Source organism: Anas platyrhynchos, chromosome 20 (assembly GCF_047663525.1).
Source record: "Anas platyrhynchos isolate ZD024472 breed Pekin duck chromosome 20, IASCAAS_PekinDuck_T2T, whole genome shotgun sequence".
In the NCBI taxonomy this organism is placed as follows: Eukaryota; Metazoa; Chordata; class Aves; order Anseriformes; family Anatidae; genus Anas; species Anas platyrhynchos.
Window position 1 is genome coordinate 13,549,476 of NC_092606.1, and position 13,153 is coordinate 13,562,628.

At 42.5% G+C, this 13,153-nt stretch overlaps 1 pseudogene; it reads right to left on the reverse strand.

The window, feature by feature from the left end:
- Window positions 1–3,911: 3,911 nt before the first annotated feature.
- The window catches only part of LOC139999124 (kinesin-like protein KIF27), a 40,372-nt pseudogene continuing 31,130 nt past the window's right edge, over window positions 3,912–13,153 (reverse strand).

The window sequence follows — 13,153 nt, forward strand, 5'->3', positions numbered from 1 at the left end:
CCCTCCGGGTTCGTTGTTTCCGAGCAAGCCTTAATATAGCCCTAGCCGGCATAGAAGACGACTGAAAAATCGGGCCCCAGGAAACGCGTTGCGAGCCCCTTTCGCCCATCCAAAAGTGCCCCCAAAGGAAGGCTTTGGGTACAAGTGAACTCCCCAGGGGAGCCTTTACGCAGCCCCACATGCAACTGGACCCTCCGGTTTCGTTGTTTCCGAGCAAGCCTTTATATAGCCCTAGCCGTCATCTAAGACGTGTGAAAAATCAGGCCCCAGGAAATGAGTTGCGAGCCCTTTTCGCCCATCCAAAAGTGCCCCCAAAGGAAGGCTTTGGGTACAAGAGAACTCCCAGGGGAGCCTTTACGCAGCCCCACATGCAACTGGACCCTCCGGGTTCATTGTTTCCGAGCAAGCCTTAATGTATCCCTAGCCGGCATAGAAGACGTCTGAAAAATTGGGCCCCAGGAAACGCGTTGCGAGCCCCTTTCGCCCATCCAAAAGTGCCCGCAAAGGAAGGCTTTGGGTACAAGTGAACTCTCCAGGGGAGCCTTTAGCCAGTCCTACCTTACCAGTCAGGCGTTTTTGTTAAATGCTCCAGGGAATTCTATACATATTGTACAAGTGTGACTTTTGCTTCAATATGTACATTACAGACCCTTCACTTCAGAATGAGAACTACCAAGAATTCACGAGCTTCTTCCTCTAAGCCCAGAATGCACGTTGATGTGTTTGCGTTCTGCTCTGCAAAATGGCATGGCAACTTTACAACAGCTACAGACTTCTGCGTAGTAGCTTTTTACTTATTGTCAATCCCAGCTAAGATGCTTGCTTTTCCCACCCAGCTAAGATGCTTGCTTTTCCCATGAGTCTTGTTTTCCCCATTATTTTTCCACTTCAAGAAAGACATTTGGTTATCTCTTTTCCTTTATCCGCATGTGACACTGCTACCTGTGTTTTTCTCAGATCTATTTCATGGCTGATCTTTGTCTCCACTTCCTCCGTTATAAATCCCTACATCTGTTAGATTTGGACTCCTGTTTTCAAACACCTTGGTAACTTTTTGCTTTTTGAGATGCTTCTACTTTCTTAAAGAAGAAAGACCTGGATGTACAAGTCAAGTATCTCCAAAGAAAGGAAGCATGCAGAATTCATGAGAAAAGCCACAAAGCAAATTGCCAGCTGATTCACAGCATACCTGATCATTTTGTTTTCCAAGATATTAAAAACACCACGGCTGTGCTGGCCAAGAGGAAATGTGGCAATTCCCTTCGGGCTTGGAGTACTTACGACACTCAAGATACTAATGCTTATCTGGTATCTTTTCAATATTGAGTACCTTGTGTTCTTTTGCCCAAGGTGAAGACAGGCAGTTTTGGAACCAACAGACTACACCTGGGTAGCCAGATAGCATACCATATAGGCATCCTTCTTCACTTCTATGAAATTCTGAAGTGGTTCACCTGGGAAATACAACAGCAGCATAGTTGTTAGACAGCCAGTCATGTGAAAGGCTTTGTTCAATTGACTGCTGCTTGTAAGCAATAATTACATCATGACAGAAAGTGACAGAGTGACATAATTTTTTAGTGCATAACTCCGGTCTGTATGTGAATAGCTGGATTAGTATGAATGGGAAAGAACCACTTAAGTAAATCTACACAGGAAATAAATATAGATAGAATCATTTTTGTCTGTTCTTCTAAAAGCTGTCTATTAATTATGAAGCCACAGCACTGCTTCAAATGCTGGAATTGACACTGTTCCTGTAAATTGACACTGTTCCTTTCATTTCATTAGACCAACTATACAGAGTTGTATAGAGAAGACTATTCTTGTGAAGAAGAGTTGTATAGCATAGCCTAAGTACCCTAAATCTAAGCAGGTAAAATCATACCTAGTAAAGAACATGTCTTTCTTTCATGAGGTAAGTGTAAGAGCATTCCCAAAATTCCGTCCTGACTTGGGGAACAACAAACCAAAACTGTGCAAAAGAAATCATGAGCCACTGGGATGAGTGCTCTGGCAAGCAGACCCAGATTCTTCAGATTCTTTGCAGCAAATCTACCCAGGCTATCATTTGCACTTCCTATCTACTTCAGTGCAACCAACTTTTGATTTATCCTCGGAGTATTTCTCAAGTTTTTCAGTCCTTCCCCAGACCTCTCCCCTTCACACGGTCCATGAAGCCCACCTTCAGCCAGAGAGGAGGCATGGCCACCCTGAAGAAAGAAAATGAATGGGGACAGTCCCTGCCACCTCATCCTAGTACTACGTACTGGGACCAGGTTGCCATAGGCATCTGTCCCTGGAGTGGAGCAGGGTGGAGCATTAATCAGAAAGGAATTTGTCTCTATTGCCGAGAGCAAGCCACATTCCTCATGGATATCACAAGTCTTCTTTTCATTCCCTGTGGAGCTCTTGAAGCCCTCTGCTCAGGGAACCTCACTGCTGGAGACCCCTGTATGTTCTACAGGGACTCCTGGTACCTCAAGTGACCTGAGGTGTGGATTTCACAGCTCAACTGGAAGCTTGAGCGATGCATAAGCCTTAGGTATTGCAACCTGTTCCTTCCTTAGATCTCTCCTTACCTACGTATGGACAAGATTGTCAGGTGTTGTTTTTGAACCTTCCAGTACCCACTAATCACTGAATTGAAAAAGCCAATCTGCAAGCAAGGACTAGATTTCCAACAAAAAACGGAGAGAAGCACTGGAAAAGCTGTTGTGAACAATAGCCCCCTCTTGTGTGTTAAAGGAGCAGCAGGTCTGTGTCTGCATAGGCCTGAGCTTTGGAGCTTTACGCAAACTTGGTAAACTTGTGAGGAAAGCAACCAGTGCAAGTGGCTTCCCCAAGGGGCGACTGGACAGAAGCAAACGCCTGACAGTGGCTGCCCAAGCTGACGGCTTAGCTCTGGTCTGGATATATCATAAGCTTTGTTGTGCAGGGTAGAAGTGAATTTCCGTCATGAAAAACAGCCCGGTGCTGTATGATATCATGTTTATTTCATAAAGAAGCAAGGAGGGAGGAAAACTTGACTGTTTTCTAAGACTCTTGCACATCCTCAGCACATTGAGCACGTAGGTCCTAGCACTGCACTAGTAAGGGAAGACCTCAATCAGGAGCAGATTATTCTTGATTAATTTAAACTGGGTGAGCGGGAATCACACCAGACAAAGACGTCCTTTTCACCAACATAGTTTATTTTGCCTGTCACAGCTCTACACGAAGACAGTAAAAAGGTAACAAATAAGGCAATATTCCCTCCTTCCCCTTCCCTCTCCTCCCCTCCACTTCCTTCCCCGACTCTCTCCTCCCCTATACTCCCATACATTCCCCCCACACACACTCCCCTACACTCTCCTCACCTACACTCCCCTACACACACCTCCCCTACACACTGCTCCCCTACACTCCTCTACACTCTGCTCCCCTACCCTCTTCTTCACCCAGTTCCCCTACACTCCCCTACACTCTGCTCCCCTACCCTCTTCTTCACTCAGTTCCCCTACACTCTCCTACACTCTGCTCCCCTACCCTCCCCTACATTCTGCTCCCCTACCCTCTTCTTCACTCAGTTCCCCTACACTCCCCTACACACACCTCCCCTACCTTCCCCTTCACTCTGTTCCCCTACACTCCCCTTCCCTACACTCCCCTCCACTCTCCTCTCCTACACTCCCCTATACTCTCCTCCCCTACGCTCCCCTACACTCTCCTCACCAAACAATCCCCTCCCCTACACTACCCTACACTACCATACACTACCCTACACTCCACTACACTCTGCTCCCCTGCCCTCCCCTGCCCTCCCGTGCCCTCCCCTGCCCTCCCCAGAACTCCCCTGCCCTCCCCTGCCCTTCCCTCCCCTCCCATTCTCGTTTTTACCCTTCCCTCCCCTCCCTCCTGTTCTCTTCATTCCCTCCCCTTCCCTCCCGTCTTCTCCTTTCTTCTTCTCCTCTCTTCTCCTTTCTTTCACAAATTGCAATGGAGAACAGGGAGAAGCATCACTTCCAGTCACTTCCGTCGTTCTCGTAGCTTGTGTCACTGCCTGATTCGTGGCAATCCATCAGCAGTATCCAGAAGCGTTCCAGCTGCTGTGCTACTAGGTGAGCAGCAGTCTCCAAGGGGCAATCACGGACTTCTTGCTGTGGCTCGGACACGGCACTTTCAAGTCCACCCTGGCTTGGCCATGTCCTCTTGCTACGTCCCCACCTACATTACAGTTCTGCTTAGAAGCCGAAGCACGGTGCTGAAGTAGTTCCACTCCTTCCATTTGCAATGATTGAGTTTGTCTAGCCAAGTGGTTTCTGTCCATAGAACACAAGAAAGAGGTTTTGCTTAGAAACAACGCAAGGAGGACTTCTTTTCCACATGGGCAAGGAATAGTCACGCTTTTCTAATGGAGACTCTAGTGGAAGAGAGAATGACAGATCATTCCGAGAGCTTTGAAATATCCCTTGGGGATGCTTAGTGCAGAGGACCAGAGGAAAGCTGTCCAAAGGACACCAGAGAATCACTCTGAATTACTTCCTCACAGACACATGTCCTTACTATGTCTGATATGGCTTCATGTCTGATATGGCTTCAGCTGGTTTCAGGGTTCTTGTTCACCTAAAACCTAAATTCGGAGTTGTAAATGAAGATGGAAAGATTGACAAATGTATAAATCACTGATGGGGAAAAAAAAAAAAAAGAAAAAAAAGTGCTTTGAGAACTTTGGCCATTAGCCCTGGAAAGCATCAAAGTACTGTCCTCTGAAGCAAATGCCTTCTTCTCTTGATACCTAAAGAGGTAAATCAATCCAATGTTGTAACATTAGAAAAGCAAACACTAAACACAAGCAAAGGAGAAGAACACAAGTAAGCAATTGCAATGCCTATGGGGCTATTGCAGGGTTAGGCAAAGAACTATTGTACCATGAAATCTTGGGATAGAAGAAATATTATGTGCATTTTTTACTGTTTCATTTGTTGAGCTAATTTAGAAGTGGATATAAAATTGTTTTCTTTTTTTTTTTTTTCCTCTTGAGTTCACTCCTTTTTATAGGATTTCATAATAGAATAGATATATACAAAAAAAAAAAAAAAAAAAAAAAAGATTCCAAGCAGGTAATCATATTCACAATTATTTTTTCAATCCAGAAACAATAGCAAGGATGAGCTGAAAAGTATTTCTATGCCATTAGAGTGTCAAGTTGTGTCCCATACGTTAGTAACAGTCAGAGGATTCATTTTGGAGAACAAAAGATATCTTGAAAGAAGTAAAGACAGAAGTAAATATGTATGCATGTACATCTCTCTCTCTCTACAGAAACCTAAGAAACTCGTATGCAGGTTAGCTTCTTGTGCTCTCTTCTCAAAGTTCTAGTGAATACAGCATCAGTGTGTGTTCCAAACATTACCCTCAGTCCAGCACGGATACACACGAGAGGTCAGTCTGCAGGTTGCGCAGGCCAAGAAACTGCTCTGGCTTGATGGGAAGAGCCAAGGCAGAAGTTGCTGTCAGAGAAAAGATGCTGTCAAAGCGTGTCACGTCCATGCTAGAGCCTCTCTCCCACCATCTAGCTCTACTGCATCTAGATGCATCTATACTAGAGCGTCACTACTTAGCCAGTCTGGGGGATCTTAGGAGCCTTCTGAAGACCCAGAGGAGGGGCTCTTTGTCCTTTCTGTTTTAACAGCCAGTGAAAACTCTTAGCGTTTGACACAGAGTGGCTGAAAAACACAAAGTGGACTTGCAATCTTCACAGCTTCGAAGCAAGTGGAGATTGTGGAGGTTGTGGAGTAACCAAGGAAACTGTTGATCTAGAAGCAGCCTACAGATTGTGTTTAGCCAGGGTCTTGTATTGCCCTTCTGGCTGATCTGCCAGCAATTCAAGAAAGTCTCCCTGGCAAGCCAGCCCTGGAGTCACCCAAAACTTGGTGAAACCCATGAGATTAGAAAGGAGACAGTTGCACTCCATAAACTGCAGGTTTCTGTGCTTTTTGATTGCTTGCTTGCTTGCTTGTTTTCCAGGCTGAATTGGATTAGCTGGACAAGTTGGCAGCTGCCTACAGACAAATACCTTATCAGGAGTCTAAACTACGGGATTGCTCTAACTGAGAACAATGAATTGGACTTGACGTTCTTAGGAAGTCTTTCCAGCTACGCTTTCTACCACTACAGAAATGCACCTGATTCTTTCACAAAGCTTACGGGTGCTGACTGCAAATAGTCCTCATCATTCTCCATTGCCTTCCTCATCTCCATTCTCTTTTGGTGAAGCTTTTCCGAGCAGAGATGAAGAGCAGCTCTAATACGCAGTCTGGGATTCTGCAAAGGAAAAGAAGAATCCTCCTGAAAACTCTTTGCAACCTCACCCACCATCCCCAAAGCAAAGAAGAGCAAAAGAACACCGCTTGATCACAGCAAGCATCAACTCGAGCATAGGTCTCCTGCAAGTGTAGCGGGGTTCAACAGCTGCCGAACAAGCTTAAGGAGCACACCCAGAATCAAGTCCATCAAACCGTGTCTTCAAACAGGTGCTTGAAAGAGTTAGGTTTTCTTAGGCGTGAGGAATGAAAAAGAAAGCAAGAACTGACAACTTACCAGCACACAGTTTCCCTCGAGCTTGCTTGGCTTCATTCCGCACCTGAGGCTGGGCTCCCAAGCAGGATTGAGCAGCATTGTGCAGAAATGCCAAAGCCTCCCTAGCTGTGCTGGATCTTCAGCCCGAAGGGCTTTGGCTCTGTTGCCTCCTCAGCAACATGGGCAATTGCCCAGGCAAGCCGGTGTCCAGCAGCTTGACTCAGGAAGCACAGCCCCCCCTTGCCACCGCTTGCCGCTCACACCAGGAGCCCCCGCGGTGGTGGCAGCCGTTGCGCGGCGCTTGGTGCAGTGCGGTGCGTTGCGGGCAGAGGGCTGCGGGCTCCTTCTCCTCGGGGGCGGCTCTGCCATGGGGCGTCCGCCACGGGGCTGCTGAGGCGGCGGGGGGCTCCATGGGGGAGTGGAGGGCAACGTGCGCTGGGGCTGGGATGGGCCTGGGGCTGGGGCACCGTGCTGCCGCCACCATGCCAAGCAGCACTCCTGGCATCTGTGCTGCAGAGCCAGCCAGTGTGATGCCTTGGCGTTTGTGACTTCACAGAATCACAGAATGTCTACGTTGGAAGAGACCTCAAGACCATCGAGTGCCAAACAAAGGCAACTCTGCATTTCCTTCTTAAACACCCGGTTTCTTCAGAAAAACAAAACAAAACAAAACAAAACAAAAACAAAACAAAAAACACAGAACTTAATCCCTCACACGGGATTCCCGAAGTGAGCCTGCAGGGGCTGCCAAAGGCAGCAGCTCCTCAAGCACTGCTCCCACATGGCTCCCTACCACGGGCTCCATCCATCCCCCAGGAGCAAACTTGGTCAAACTAAGCCCCTTTGGAGATATTGGATGGCAGGCCTTACCAAATGCCGGACAAAGGAGAAGATCTAACCCATTTCGGAAACCAATATTTGCAACAACATCTTACAGTTTGGTGCAAGCAACTAGAACAAATCAATGTTTTAGGCACTAGACCTTTTATTTGCCTCCCAAGGGGAAGGATGCACTTTAATCAATATTAGTTGCTGTATGTGTGTAAATGAGGCAGGAGGAATTGAGACTGAGCACGAAAACATTTGGGGAAAGACTACGGTAATAAGGTGATTAGTCTAAGGTGATTACATAAGGTAATTCAAGATGACACCTCCTGGGGTTTTCGAGAATTATGCAACAAAATCACCTTTTTGGTTACCCAACTTTTCTTGGCTTAAGCAATCGTTTAGAGGAATCCTGATCTTCTTTTTAAGAGTAGTAGTCTTGACTTGTGTAGTGGTACAATGTGCATTTTGGTGCTGTATGAAGGACTAGATTATGATACCTGGAAGTGTAACTGAAACAAGCACCAAGTCAAAACTGGTAAGAATTTAATGAAAACTTTTAATCAAGAAGGATTGTAATAAGCCAAAGAATTTGCTTAGGCTCAAGAAAAGGGGGGACTTGAGACAGGGAACAAGATAAAGACTGGTTATTCCTAGGTCTGAGCTAGCACCATTGTATGTTAAGGACCCGAAAGACAAGGAAGTAAAAGACTGTGTCTTTTACTTTCCGCTGGCTCTTTGCTTGTAATACAAGCTTCACCATTCTAACTTGCAATTTAGGCAATCTTAAAACAACTGAACCATGACAGTAAAATATGAAATTCTTCGTATTTTCAAAAGTAGTCTGCAATTTCAGTAGCAGAACACACAAAACATAGTCTTTGAATGTGACTTTAATGTACACAGGGATTTTTGTTATTTTTAAAGCTCATCACTTTTTTATTACATTGTATTATGCCCCAAAATATATTCAGAGGAAAGATAACTAAAGGTAATTATACAAAAATACTGAGCGCTTCTTACAAACGTTACAAACATATGGATTTGAAAAAGTTAGAAATTCACAGGGACATTCACCCTTCTACATTTCGCTACAGTTTGGCTGCGATGGATGTTTCCTCACAGCAAAACATGTCCTGGACTACATGCTTCTTTGTGTATTAGACACAGAATAATCTTCCCCATGCTCATTTACAGTCCAACCTGTGCAATATTCATGTTCACACCGTCACAGCATACTTTCGACTAATGAACCTCTAGGCTTATTATCCTGCCTGGAGAGCTAAACCTCAATTCACTCTGGTAGCAACAGATGCATATGTGACCAGCATCTACGTGTTACAAAGACATGGCACTACCTCAAGTGTGACGAAATAGAACCATCAGTTAAGAGGAAGAATGAGTCACGCTGAGCCTTAAGACGAAACACGGGGCCAAGAAGGCTGCACTGTGCGTGTGGTGGTGGCAGTGTGAGGTGTAAGACAACCAAGATAATGACAATGATTAAACCATTTTTGCTTCTACACTAGAACTACTTCATTTTAAGTTTGAGTTGTGGTTAGTAGGACCTGGAACAATCAAAAAAACTTTTCATAGTTGTTTGTTGGTCCTTTTTTTTTTTTTTTTTTTTTTTTTTTTTTTGGTCAAAGCATAGATCACATTAGGAAGCTTATCTTCTTACTACAAATATCTAGGTCTTTTAACCTTAATAAAGAATGATTTTAGTTAACTGGAAGTATGGACCTCCTCATTGACAATCTTCCAAGAAATAACTTCTATGAAATCAAGTGCTGGCAGCAAAATCAAGTTGATTGTTTAAAATACTGGCATCTAAAAGCATAGCATATTACACATTTGTTAATTACAATGCCATTCAGAGTCTTTCAGATCATAAAATACCGTTTTCTCAACCACAACAGTGTGAGACTGTAGCTTCTGAAATTATGCTCGAATCCACAGAAAACCAAACACGAATTTAGAACAGTGTTATACCACTGCCTCTATTACAAACTGATGTTGTCTCTCCTTTGCAAGTGTGGGGAGATGTAGTACCTTCCTGGATAAGAGTTAGTTCAGTAAAAATATGAGTTTTATGTCTATCTGATATAATTCTGTCTGTTTGCTACCCCTCAAATGATCTACTGACAAACACAAAAGCATTTTAAGATCATGTACTTACATTTAGTAGGTGCCATTAGTTGATGGGGTGACTCTCCAAAAAAGCCCTTCAATTTCTTCTTCAGCTCTCTGCTGGTTTTCTCTAGAATAAAAGAAGTTTTTTTCCAGTTGCTGGACTTTTACTTCATACTCTTTCAAGGTTTCTGCAATACCTTCACCATCTTGTTCTAGGGCAAGTAAAACTAGTATGAGAATCAAATCTTCACTTCACTTCTCTGTGCCAAAATCAAGATGCCCAGCTAGAGAATGTCCTGTATTTTGCTGACACTCTGCTTTCAGGGTGTACATTTAAACTAGTATGACAGAGGAGCAAAAAGCCCATGCCAACCCCAATTCTCCATTTTAATAGGAGCATTTAGAGGATAAAGATCAAGGGGATTGCTATCTTTCACCTTTCCAATGTCAACAAATTGAATATAAAAATGTGACAATTCTGACCGTTTTTTAAAAATGGTCAGCTTTTTTCTTTTATACAAGCACCTTGTGTCTGTTCATCAGCATCCTACATGACATCAGAATTAGTAACAGCCAAAATGCTATCTTTCTACCTCATATCTTCTTTTTTCTTTCATATGAAACACAGTATTTCTCAACAGTGACTAAAGATAATATCTGCTGTACAATTCCCCTTGGAAAACAAACAAGCACCCTTGAAATGATGCAGTATCAACTGTAGTTTTTTCTCATGTTCTCTGTGTTGTAGCGTCAGCTGCCTGTCACACTGCAACTTGATGTGCTCAAGTGCAGATTCCAATTCACGTATTATATTTTCCTGGTCTATGACCTTCATCTCCTGTTCTTCAGTCTGCAGTTGTAATTTACGTTCAGACTCTCGCAGGCCAACAATCTAAGACAATCTAATACACTTCTATCACACCATTTCAACAAATGCTTTTACAGTTCTGCTTAATAGATGAATGGATACAAAAGCAATTGTCTGTATAAGCTGTAAGCTTATACTGGAAACAGATTTGCCTGCTGACACGAGTTCACACTTCAGAATTGAGCTCTGTAGATTTTGATCACATGGACTAGTGGATTTTTTAATGCCCTGTGCAGAACTTAAACTGATACAAGAGTTTTTTTCCTGTTTCTGGAAAACTGCCAATTTGTGTACCACAGACAACTTGTTCACAAAATCACCCAAGGTTCACCCATGGGCAAAGAGAGACACCAAGTCCTAATGCATTTCTTTTTTATGTTTCCAGGTGTCATTACGATTCTTCAGTATATGGTGGTAAGCGCTTGTTTGCAGAAAGATTTTATAATGGATTTGGAAAAAAGAAATACTATCCTGAGGTTAATAAAGACTGCAGGTGGGAAGAATTTCAATACGACACCACTGTTTAAATATGTTGCTACTTGAGAAGTTAGCAGCATAAAGCAGTGGAAAGGAGCAAGGAAATTTCCAGAGTTGCAACACCTTTTAAGCTAATGACACCAAAACAAGATACAAACAAGTAATAGAAAAGCATCTTTTTTTATGTTGATGTCAAGATGCAAAATATCCAAATTAACAACAGATGTGAGTAACCTAAGCAGGCTTTCAAGGAAAGTGGATTAAATTGACTTTACTTCTTGACACTATTTCATTTAACTATTTAGTGCAATAACAGGTAATAGGATAAAATATTGATCATTAGCCAAAGCAAACCTTGTTAAAGTATTTGAAGAGGATAGCTCTGAGCTCATCAGCAGACAAGGAAACTAGTTTTCCTATTGCATTATCCTCACTCTGTGAAAGGATCTGTGAAGAGGATCTAAGCAAGTACTGGCGACTCTGAATACTTTCATTCTTGTAATTAATAGCAGCCTCCAGGGCTTCAATTCCTTCTTCCAGCTGCAAAAGGACATGTTCTTCCTACACAGAAACACAGGAGTGAGATTGTAAAAAAAGTACAAAACAAACCTTTGTGTGCATAAGACATTAACTTCATTCTCAAAGGTGAATCTAAATTGAAGAGCAAGACTAACTAGTAGTAGTACAGAGAATGGAATGGGAAAAATAAGAGGAAGAGTACAAATCTAGAACCTGTTTGGAGCAAGCAGGAAATGTCTTGATATCCCTTCCACAGACCAGAGTTCAAACAAATGGTTCATCACCACAAAAGCCTACATTCTATTCTTCCTCCATTTTCCCCTCCCCACAATTTGATGACTTCTATTATTTTTTCAGTTGAACTAGTTTTCTAATTAGCGATTAATGAACCAATCAGATCTGTAAGCAGTTTGGTGACCATTATCTGTGCAGGAAGGTGGCAGAAATTCATGCCCTGAAGTATTGCAGAAGATTCTGTGGAGTGAAGCAAATAGGATTCTTTCTGGCATGCTATCAGCTCAGTAATAGGCCCCAACTGCTGCTTCTCAAGACCTAAAACAAATCTGTGTATTTTACATCAATTTATTCAATCTTCAACTTAATTATACTGATCAATTCAAGTGTGTAACATCCACAATATGGCTTATTTTCATTGTAACTATATGGAGGCCTTCAGGTGAGGTTTGGTCTTTCACAAAAGCCTATGAAAAAAAAAATCAAGGGACATCACTATTAGAGTACTTCACCTTGTTCTATGTCCTGATAGGAAAATAGCTGCCTAAGATAAATTGATGGACATCCTGTTTCATTATTTCTAATTATAGAATTGTTAGGCCAGCGACATTTGTCCGGACTCTAGCTAAAGTAAGTAAGTTCCTCTGAAAGTATATGTTGTTCACTGTTATGGAAGTAGTGCCATTATAGCAGTATTTTCATGTCGGCTGTTAACAAAAACACCCAACCTCAGTTCTTTGATTCTCTACTGTCTAATACTGGGAGACATTTTAGGTCATGATTGGAATACTTTATTATACAACATTGCCTAAAACTTTGATGTATCTCAGAGATAGTTACTTACTTCAGCTGACAACACTTTTCAGTTACCCTCTTTCAGTTTCTCATCCACACTATTTCTTCTTCTGAGTAGCTGATCCCTTTTCTTCTGAAGAACCTGAATTTTTTCCAGAATGTCTGTCTTATCTTCAGTAGTGCTGTCCTGAAGCTGCATACCTTTATCACACAATTCCTGGTCCAGCATACTTAAGCGAGTAGACAATTTCATACTATCTTTGTTTAAAGCCTTTAAAAAAAGAAAAAAAAGAGAGAGAGAGAGAGAAAGAAATAAGAGGAAGAATGAAAGAAACCGTAAATATAAAACTCCTTCCCCATAAACATGTACATGAGACTGTCGCATCCTAAAGTGGAAGACCTGTCTACTTCTTGTAAAGGGACGCCATTTAGGCTAAGTAGACAGCTACCATAAAATTTACTATTTAATCAAAAGATGAAAGAAAACAAAGAAAAGCAATGTGCAGTTTTCTACATATCTTACATGAGTTAGTCATTACGGTGACAATGACATTTCAATTTCTGTTTCTCAGTAGCCAAAGTAAATAATACAGAATGTTTCTCTGCCATGTTCTCTACTTTGCAGGCATTGAGCAATTTTTTAGATATTGTTATTTAATGTGCTGCAATAACAGAACTTTGGAAGTCAGATTTTGTTTTGTTGTTAGAATTTCGGGGATATCATGTAAATAAAGGTTATTA